Source organism: Melanotaenia boesemani, chromosome 4, assembly GCF_017639745.1.
Source record: "Melanotaenia boesemani isolate fMelBoe1 chromosome 4, fMelBoe1.pri, whole genome shotgun sequence".
NCBI lineage: Eukaryota > Metazoa > Chordata > Actinopteri > Atheriniformes > Melanotaeniidae > Melanotaenia > Melanotaenia boesemani.
In genome coordinates this window covers 33,981,527-33,992,416 of record NC_055685.1, presented here as the reverse complement: position 1 = coordinate 33,992,416, position 10,890 = coordinate 33,981,527, and the positions used below count along the sequence as shown (strand labels likewise).

The 10,890-nt window shown below is 42.0% G+C and overlaps 1 long non-coding RNA gene across 1 annotated transcript; it reads right to left on the bottom strand.

The window, feature by feature from the left end:
- Positions 1–396: 396 nt before the first annotated feature.
- LOC121638888 lies at positions 397–4,111 on the bottom strand. Its single transcript, XR_006010095.1, has 3 exons — positions 4,037–4,111; positions 2,213–2,215; positions 397–410 (listed from the first exon to the last, which is right to left on the bottom strand). It is a non-coding gene; the product is annotated as an uncharacterized LOC121638888 (long non-coding RNA).
- Positions 4,112–10,890: the final 6,779 nt, after the last annotated feature.

Below are 10,890 nucleotides of genomic sequence, written 5' to 3'. Positions count from 1 at the left end.
AAGACGCTTTTGTACACATCTTTGATTTTCACTGTGTTCCTTTTGTTGAAGATGCTTCAGCTTTGGAGCCTCTCTACACTTGTATCACTTCACATTTAAGGGAGAACAAATCTTTGTGCTCCCTTAAATGTGAACATCAACAGTGCACATTCTTAAAACCACTGAAAGCAGTCTGTGAGTTAGAAGTAGAGAGAGTTATAATCATTATTCACTGCATCATCATAGAGAGTTATCAGAGAGAGTAGACTTCCAAAAAGGGTAATTTTTGAATAAAATAAACATCTATGTTTCAGCACAGTCATTAATATTACAGCAGCATTTATCCTACATTGTGTTTGAGTGAGAAAGAAAATAGAACAGACATGAATGGAACAGATGAAATCTCTTCTTGGACATTGCAGAAACAATGTCTCTGTGTCTGCTGCCAGCTCATCTCTTCCAGGGAGGTTTTCTCAACCAGTTTCTACAAAAGACTGAATGGAGAGTTTTTTTTTTTATTCATTTAATTCTAATCAAATGAGGCAGTCAGGTCTGGAATTACTGGATTAGTTGATGGAGAGGCAATAATAACATATTGACATAATACATTGATCAAAATGTGAATAAATAGGCAATCTTATATATATATATATATATATATATATATATATATATATATACGAGCTAAATGTTTTTTAGATTTCAGATGGAACTCCTCAGGGGCGTTTCCGGGACCTGGGAACATTAGGGGCTGAGCCCACACCCTCTTAAAGAACAAACACAGTAAAAACCACTCTTTATTTAAGCTTTCTTGAGCATTGTGTCACCTTGTTTAAAGCCAAATACTGTAATATGTGCTTCGATATGTACTTATTTTCAATCTTACACGTGACAATGTAAACAAGATCTCTAAAATCAGTATTAAACTTTTATTTTTTCAGACATCTGCTGTTTATCTCCACAACCTGCTCTTTAGTGCACATCTTCTGCAACAAAAGAGTGAACGTGAACTGTTTTCGGTCACTTGCAATTTTCAGAATAAAGATCATGCTGTAGTATTTACTGTACCTCTCTATAATCTCATCTGTCTCTTCCTTCTTTCCCTACAGGCTTCACTTGTTTTCTTTCCATCATTTCCCTTATTTCCTTCTTTCACTTGCTGTTTTCCACCTTTACCATTACTACTTTTTCAGTAGTATAGCCTAGTTTAAACTAGTGGTATACTCTGATTTTTCCTTCCCAGTCTCGAACACACCTGTCCTGGAGCAACACACACATACAAGAACCACCAACCTCATTAATACATAGAGTATAAACCTACACAAAGGTGAGACCATGAAAGACTGGTTTTGTATTCCAAATATAAATGTATTCTGAACAACATAAAATGTAAAACATTCTTTAAAACTCTTTAACTACTGACCAGCCAGTAACCTGGAGGTAAACAAAAACATCAGTAAATAAATTTATAATAAAGCTGTTCTTTATTTATCTATATTTAAACTAAAGCAGCATCTAGAAACTAAACATCCAACACAGGGAAAGCTGTTTTCATCTACTACAACACAAATGCATGCACGCGTGCGCATGCACACACACACTCCCAGCAGCGGGTATACCAGCGAAATAGCAGACTTCACCACTGGATTTAATGCAAATGTGTAGAACAGAAAAGGGCAGGGCTAACAGTTTATTACAGCTAGCTTAACCTTCTAAGTATCAAGTACTGTCACGAATGATCTGCCTGATGTTCATTTAATTTTAAGACATACAGGGTTTAAATTATTTGTGGTTTACCTGTTTCGTGTGTTGGCTAGAGTTTCGCTGCCCATTGGCAGTGACCACAACTGAAGAGTTGTCTCTCTTCTCTAAAAACTGCTAATAATGACGCTCGAAATAACACCAGAGTTCAGATTAGGGATAAAACGCTGGGCTGTTAGCCAACACGGAGGATTCCCCGCTTCCATAAAATTCCTCTGTGATTGGTCATATTGTACCTGTGTTGCATTCACATAAGCCAGGAAATTACAAAACTACCATCTTCTTTAATGTCATAAGGCGGCTGAGAGAATGTAAACTTATTCCTTCTGGGATGTGATGTGAAATGTTCGGGTCTAGAGCCGGGAATGCCCAGACCAGGCGACGCCCCTGGAACTCCTCATTCAGAACGTTGTCCTTTGAAGCGTTCATTTTCTTTCTAAACTTGTGTTTCTTTTCAACTGATAAGCAAAACCCCCTTAATACAGCTTTCAACTCCCAATGGACCTTGGACATGCCAAGGACTTGTTTTTCTTACACATACCAAGGGGTAATAAAACATGTAAGGTTTTCTCTGATCACCCCACAGAAAGGAATTTTTTGTCTGTATGAAAAGTAAAAGATTCTACTCTTTTTTAAAATGTTCATTTAAAAAAAATAAATGTGTATATATATATATATATATATATATACATATATATATGTATATATTCCAACATCAAGCTGGGCTATAAAGCTAATATTGGCTGCATATATCCCCCTCTGGAAAATTGCTCCCAAAATCAGAAAGACAGCAACAACTTGGCCTGATGGAGTAGCAACAGGACTGCTGCAACAAAGAACTATCTGGGATATTTACAAACACCCAGACCTGGGGCCTTATTTATCAAACTGTGCTTAGCAAAGCAAACTACAGGTGGCGTTTGCGGCGCAAAAAGGAAATGCTGCACACTTCTACTTTCAGATTTATCAAAGCGTGCGCACGCATGTCCCACACCTGTTTCCATTTAGAAATCAGAATCAAATCTAGAGCGGGCGTGAGTGAGGGAACGCCTTTCCACACCCATATAGTGGCTATAAATGGTCAGGTGGAGACCTATAATAAATATTCATTACATCATGGCTCGGAAGGGAAAAAGAGGAAAGAAGTGGTATTTTTCGGGGTGTGAGATAGAGATCCTGATGGACCTAGTTGACAAATGTAAAAATGTTTAATTGGTGGGCATGGCGTGGGCATTACTTATGTCAGAAAGGCAGAACAGCAGGTGGCTGTCAACACAATGTCAGAAGGCAGGACATGCCAGAGGAGTCAGAACACACAGCTGGATATCTCAGTCGGTCAGCTTCTGTCTCCCATGCGGGAGACCGAAGTTCGATTCCCTGAGTGGTGAATTGCTTTGGAGAAAAGTGTTTGCTAAATGACAGTACTGATGCCAGTAATTTAGTCATTTGTTATAATTCATAAAATAAATATGGACAAATACATCTGAGATTGGTAGAAGTTTATTTAGTGTTAAATAATATTGCTTTGGTTTCTTGGTGCTCCAGCTGGGTGGGCAATGCAGAGGGACACAATCACTGCTATTATCCAGGTGGAGAAGGCGTTGGGGGAAATAAAGACCATCTTGAAAGAAATTGGGACAACAGTTTAAAAAAACATTGTGTAAGAAATGATAAATAAAAGGAAATCCACCTCTTGTATGTTTCATTAGCGTTGCATCACTTCTAGACCTCCAGCCTCCAGTCAACGTCCCACTCTGCTGAATGACTTTCACACTGACATGCTGGCAGAGGACGGTCCAACTTATTTAACTGAATGGATTTTATAACATGTAAGTTTTGTTTCACAATGACGGAACATACTTTAGTGGTTGAGGTTGTTATTAATGTCATCTCCCTTTTTCCTGTTGTTCTCCCCCCCGAGCGTTCTCTCTTAGAAGAATTAATATCAAATGTGCGTCTTTATTCATTTCTGCAAACAGCTTTAATATCTAACATGTGAAAGGTAATAGTGGATTTTGCAGAAATGTCTCACATTTCACATCATTTCCTTGATTTTATTCTTTACTGTTGGTGTCATAGTTTCTCGTTTTCCCAAATTTCGTGCGTACACCTGGTTCAGAGTTGCCGTGGAGGTAGGAGCATTTTCCCTTCAAGTTTGGTTTTCATAAATCCCAAAGGTTGACGATATTTGGCATACGCCGGTTGTTGTTCCTACGCAAGCTTGATAAATGAGGACCCTGGAGGTGTTCATAGATAGTGTCTTATGCTACATCAAAAACTGCATAGATAATTTTACAGTGGACAAGACCGTCCAGGTGTACCCCAACAGGAAGCCCTGGATGACCCAGAAGGTACAGCAGCTGCTTAAAGAAAGGAACACCCCCTTTAAGTCTGGTGACAGTGCTCTGTACAGTGCAGCTAGAGCCAACCTGAAAAGAGGCATCAGAGAGGCCAAGACAGACTACAGGAAGAGGAACGAGGACCACCTGGATAGTAACAACAGCAAGCAGGTGTGGCGGGGGGTCCAGCACATCACAAACTACAGGGCCAACATCAGAAATGCTGAAGGAAGCATCTCAGTGGTAGAGGAGCTGAACAGCTTCTTTGTCCGATCAGAGGCTGACTCTCCGGAGGCAACTACACCACACCCCGCTGTCCAGAGCGGCTTCAACCTCACATTAAAAGAGCACGACTTGAGGCGCACAATGTGAGGTGCACCCTGTGGGCGGTCAACCCATGGAAGGCCACCAGACCTGATGGTGTCCTTGGATGGGTACTAAGGGACTGTGCTGACCAGCTGGCTGGACTTTTTACTATGATCTTTAACCAGTCCCTGTCTCAGTCCATCGTCCCACCCTGCCTGAACTCCTCCACCATTGTCCCCCTGTAACACATCAGGTAACACAGCTCCAGCCTCAGTGAATACCGGCTAGTAGCTCTCATTCCGGTGGTGATGAAGTGAGGTGGTGATGAAGTGAGAAACAAACATCACCTCACTACTCCCCAAAATTCTTGATCCTCTCTAGTTTGCCTACAGGGCGAATAGGCTGATGGAGGACACTGTAGTCACAGCACTAGATTCGTCACTACACACAGATGCTCTTTGTGGATTACAGCGCCACGTTCAATACCATCCAAACTGGTGAGTAAACTGGGGGACCTGGGACTTCCACATTCCACTTGCATATGGATCAACAGCTTCCTGTCAGACTGCAGTCAGTGGGTTAGAGTAGGAGACTGTACATCTGTGGCCATCGGCATCAGCGGCTCCCCTCAGGGCTGCGTGCTGAGCCCTCTGCTCTATACCCTCTACACATTTGACTGTTCCTCTGCACACCACAGTAACACCTTAATCAAGTTCGCTGACGACACAACAATTGTAGGGCTCATCTCTGGGGGGGATGAGTCCGCTTACAGGGCTGAGGTGGAGCAGCTGACTAGGTGGTGCAGAAAACAACCTGCTTATTAACATATCAAAGATCAATGAGCTTAACATAGACTTTAGGAAGAAAAAAAACAGACATTCCACCACTGTTTATCAGTGGGGAATGTGTGGAGAGGGTGGAGGACTTCCGCTTTTTGGGAGTCCATATCGAGGAGGACCTGACCTGGACTGTGAACACCTCTGAGCTAATGAAGAAGGCTCAGCAGAGACTGCACTTCTTAAGGATGCTAAAGAAGAATAACATCACCCAGAGGCTGCTGGTATCCTTCTACAGGTGCACTACATAGAGCAGGGGTGCCCAAATTAAATTAAATAGATCCAACAGCCTATTAAGTTTTGCACAATGACTCATCAATTTGAGTCTGGAGGTTTTGCAGAAGGGACACATCAAAAACCTGCAGGATTGTGGCCCTTGAGGACCGGAGCTGGGCACCCCTGATGTAGAGCATCTTGGTTTACTGCATGTGTGTGTGGTACATCAGCTGCACGGTGGCTCGGAGGACATCATTTCAAAGGGTCATAAACATGGCCCAAAAGATCATTGGCTGCCCTGTTCTCACACTGGAAGAGTTGCACTGTTCCTGCTGCCTCTGGAAGGCTGTCAAAATAATCCAGGACTCCTCTCACCCCAGTCATCACATGTTTGATCTGTTACCGTCAAGCAGGAGGTAAAGATCAATCACTGCAAGGACAAACCAGTTCTGGGAATGCTTTTACCCGTCAGCAGTAAGAGCCCTGAACAATGGTTGAATAATTAATAATTCCAACTCATGTGCCTTAGAAAGCTTTTTACTTTATTTTATCTTATTTACTATACTTTGTATTCTGTCTTATTTATTATGTTGCAGTTATTCTATTTTATTATTCTGTTTTGCACTGACTGGTCAGGACTTTCTAATTTCGTTGCATTTTCGTTGCAAGGACAATACATTTTTATTCTATTCTATTCTATTCTCCTCATTAATGGCACTTGATGAAGTTTCAGCTGTGGCAAACACGTCAATGATTTTTGGACATTTGGTAGCCCCCTTTATTTTAATTGTGAAGTTTCTTTGTGCCTCGGTCTTCTGTCCTCTGTTTTGACAGGTCGCTGCATCCACCAGCACAGAACCAAAAAATGAGTTTAAAGTATCTGATTGGTTCGGCCTGGTGTCAGTTCAGAACAGAACCAATGAGGCGCACATCTTCCCGTTTCAAGGGCCAGTGGTCTGGAAAGAAAGTTCTATGCTGACTATTTCAGCATATGAATTACTCAGGATCACAGCCAAAGGGGGAGGTGTTAAAAAACTTGAGCAGGTCGGGCCATCAATCTACTGACTGAGTTTTATGGACCAGTCAGACCTATAAATAAACTGTCGGCCCACTGGGTAAATGCCCGTTTTCCAGATGGCCAGTCCATGGTTGAAGAAGTTCCTGGGATGTGAAAAGACACTATTTGTGGACTGGATGCAAACAGATGGTCAATGCAGGGGTGTAGCAAGCTTGCCAAAAGTGTGGGGGATAAGGTTTGTTGCTGATGAACAAAGTCAGGTATTTTTCTGAACCATAACTGTGGCTAACAAATATTAAGTGTAAACTAAACTAAACTTCTAGTATATGTTGTTCTACATCAACACTGACAAATATCGACTGTTTGTTTTTCTAAATTTAACATCTGATGACCCCTTAAGTATATTGAGCATCTAATTATTTAAGTCAAATCTAGGCCTTAAAAAAAGGAGAGTTGGGGTGCTTTCCTGAAACATCACTAAGGGGGCTTTTTTCAGTGGCTTCTGAGCCTGTGCAACATCTTCTGCTGTCGTTATGTCTGCCTCTGTAAGGGTGCACAGATCTTTTTCCTGTTTTCGTACTGTAGGGGCAAGTAGTGAAGCGGAAACAGCTGGTTGCTGCTTCCAAAATCTTAACAGTATGTCTAAAGCGTTGTTCCACCTCATTGGTACACCAGTCACTAGTTTGTGCTGTGGGAGTTCCAGCAACTCCTGTTTCTTCTTGAGTGCACGAGAGTGGAGATGTGCCTCATTTTGCTAAGAAGCCGTGTGACTGCAAGGGTTTTAAGTTCAGCCTGTGAAGCCAAATTGAGTATATGGGCAAAGCAGCAAACATGCAACGGATTGATGAGATCAACAGCAAGCAGCATGTTTGTTGCATTGTCTGTGGCAATTGCTGGTACTTTTTCCGTTAAACCCCATTCATTTATTGCTTCTGTCAACAAGTTTACTACAGTATATTGCTTCCTGTGAGGCTTCCATGCAGGGCTCTGGTCTGCAGAACATTTGACACTAATTCCCATCCGTTAGAAATAAAATGAGATGTGATAGTTATGTAGAGGTCAGTTGCTCTCGAATTCTGTCACATGTAAGAGCCACTCTTTCTGCAGACTTCGATGACTCAAAAGCAGCTGTCTTCACCTCTGTGTACAGCTTTGGGATGGCAACTTCTGTCATGTGTTTTCATGTTGGTATGGCGTATCGTGGTTTGAGTGCCCAAAATATATTCTTAAACCCCTGGTTTTCAACGATACCGTACGGTCATATGTCCTTGCATTTGAACATGGCTACAGACTCCGTTGTCTTCTGTGTGCAGACAGAGCTTGGCGGCAGTTTACAGGCAAATGATTTACCAAGTTGCGTCTGTTTTAAGTCAGTGGGTTTAGCCCCCGCTTGTTGCAGAGCATCTGCATGGTGCCAGTGTAAGTGACTATGCAGGCTTGTCATGTTACTACAGTACTTTAATTCTGCCTGACACAGCTTACAAAAGCTTACTTTTGTTTATTTCCTGTGTTCCAGATTTACACAGGAATTCAAAATGATCCCAAACATCAGATTTAAAAGTTGAAGGAGCTGGCTTTAGCCTGCTGCTGCTTGCGTTGGTCGGCATTTTGTTGTTGTTTGAGCTAATGCAACCTCAGTCTATACAATGTGAATAACACACACAGTGCCCCCATGGGTCAGGAGGAGAATCAATTCAGAGGATTTTCTTAACTGATACTGAATTGGGCAGAGGAATATTGCAATGCATCGATAAATCAATATTTTTACCCACCTCTAGTGTTGACATTAACAATTTATTGGACGGTGTTCTGCCATTTGGATGCCATTTCTAACACAGCAGCTGTAAAGAAAACATAGACGCTCTTGCAGTTTTATGCCTCCCTTATCAGGGTCAAGGTAAGGTAACAAAATGAACAACCAACTCTGTTGTAAAAGGAATAATTAATTTTATTCCAACTAAAATAAATACAATGAACCAAAAAAACACACCAGGAGCTTTAAAGATAACAGAAATCGGTTCCTATAAAACAAAAGTTATCAGGTATACAATTGACCGCTAAATAAACAAATACCCCAAACCATTGCGTCATTGTACTTAATACTTATTACACAAACTTAAATAAGAACCCGCAAGGCAAAAGCTGTCAAACAAACTAAACGAGAGTCTCTTCACCAAACCAAAATCAATCTGAAAATCTCAGCACAGACCAATCACTTTCTAAAGTTTAACAATCCAGTGTTTTCCACTACGCAAGAACAATGCCACCCTGGCAAACTGTGTGTCGAAGGTACACACAGCCTCCCTGACAGGTGGTTTCTTCACAGTATTTATGGGCGCAGAGTCCTTCCGGGTTGTCAGTCTGGAAGTGTCCAGGACAGCAAAAGACCAATCTGGACTTCGGAGGGAAGAGACTCGGTGCAGAGCTGGCAGCCAATCGTCGAATTGCTCCTGCACAGCAGGCAACAGGTGAACAGGCCTGGGGCCGGAGAGCACCCGAGAGGTTCCCACGTACATGTCGAAGTGCTGGAGTGTGAGCAATAACGACAGCGTCTCCACGATGGTGGAGTAATGCAGCTGGTACCTGGCAAACTTCCTGGAATAGTAGCTGACAGGGTGACCAGTCCCATCATCACTAGTCTGCAAGAGCACAGCGCCTTCCCCCACAGCACTAGCATCTATCTCCAGCTTGAACGGCTTAATCATGTCAGGAGCAGCTAGTACGGGTGCATGTTTGAGGAGCGCTGTAGCGGTCTCAAATGCATGCTGGCATTCCTGGGTCCAATGGAACTCATGTTTTGGGCATACTAAGGTGGTTAGAGGACTTACAACCGTTGCATAAGAGGAAATTAACAGGTTTCTTAAAGCTGTATAATTTTATAGTGCAAAACTACAGAGCCTGTCTGATGAGTTCGACAGAAAAAAAGCGTTCTCCTGTGATCAAGCAGTATTAACATGTGGACTAGATCTTTAACTTGTGGCCACATGTTAGTTCAGCACACACACACACACACACACACATATACAGTCATGGACAAAATTGTTGGTACCCTTCGGTTAATGAAAGAAAATATCACAATGGTCACAGAAATAACTTGAATCTCACAAAAGTAATAATAAATAAAAATTCTATGAAATTTAACCAATGAAAGTCAGACATTGCTTTTCAACCATGTTTCAACAGAATTATTTAAAAAAATAAACTCATGAAACAGGCCTGGACAAAAATGATGGTACCCCTACAAAAGACTGAAAATAATGTGACCAAAGGGACGTGTTAATCCAAGGTGTGTCCACTAATTAGCATTACAGGTGTCTACGATCTTGTAACCAGTCAATGGGCTTATATATAGGGCTACAGGTAGTCACTGTGCTGTTTGGTGACATGGTGTGTACCACACTCAATATGGACCAGAGGAAGCAAAGGAAAGAGTTGTCTCAGGAGATTAGAAAGAAAATTATAGATAAGCATGTTAAAGGTAAAGGCTATAAGACCATCTCCAAGCAGCTTGATGTTCCTGTGACTACAGTTGCACATATTATTCAGAAATTTAAGATCCATGGGACTGTAGCCAACCTCCCTGGAGGAAAACTGATGACAAATCAAACTGACGGATAATACGAACGGTAACAAAAGAGCCCAGAAAAACTTTTAAAGAGAATAAAGGTCAACTTCAAGCTCAAGGAACATCAGTGTCAGATCGCACCATCCGTCGTCGTTTGAGCCAAAGTGGACTTAATGGGAGACGACCAAGGAGGACACCATTGTTGAAAACAAATCATAAAAAAGCCAAACTACATGTTGACAAGCCACAAAGCTTCTGGGAGAATGTCCTATGGACAGATGAGACAAAAATGGAACTTTTTGCCAAGGCTCATCAGCTCTATGTTTACAGATGGAAAAATGAAGCATATGAAGAAAAGAACACCGTCCCTACTTTGAAACATGGAGGAGGCTCTGTTATGTTCTGGGGCTGCTTTGCTGCATCTGGCACAGGGTGTCTTGAATCTGTGCCGGTACAATGAAATCTCAAGACTATCAAGAGATTCTGGAGAGAAATGTGCTGGCCAGTGTCAGAAAGCTTGGTCTCAGTCGCAGGTTATGGGTCTTGCAACAGGACAATGACCCAAAACACAGCTAAAATCACCCAAGAATGGCTAAGAACGAAACATTGGACTATTCTAAAGTGGCCTTCTATGAGCCCTGACCTAAATCGTATTGAGCATCTTTGGGAGGAGCTGAAACATGCCGTCTGGAAAAGGCTTCCTTCAAACCTGAGACAACTGGAGCAGTTTGCTTATGAGGAGTGGACCAAAATACCTGCTGAGAGGTGCAGAAGTCTCATTGACAGTTACAGGAATTGTTTGATTGCAGTGATTGCCTCAAAAGGTTGTGCAACAAAATATTAAGTTAAGGGTACCATCATTTTTGTCCA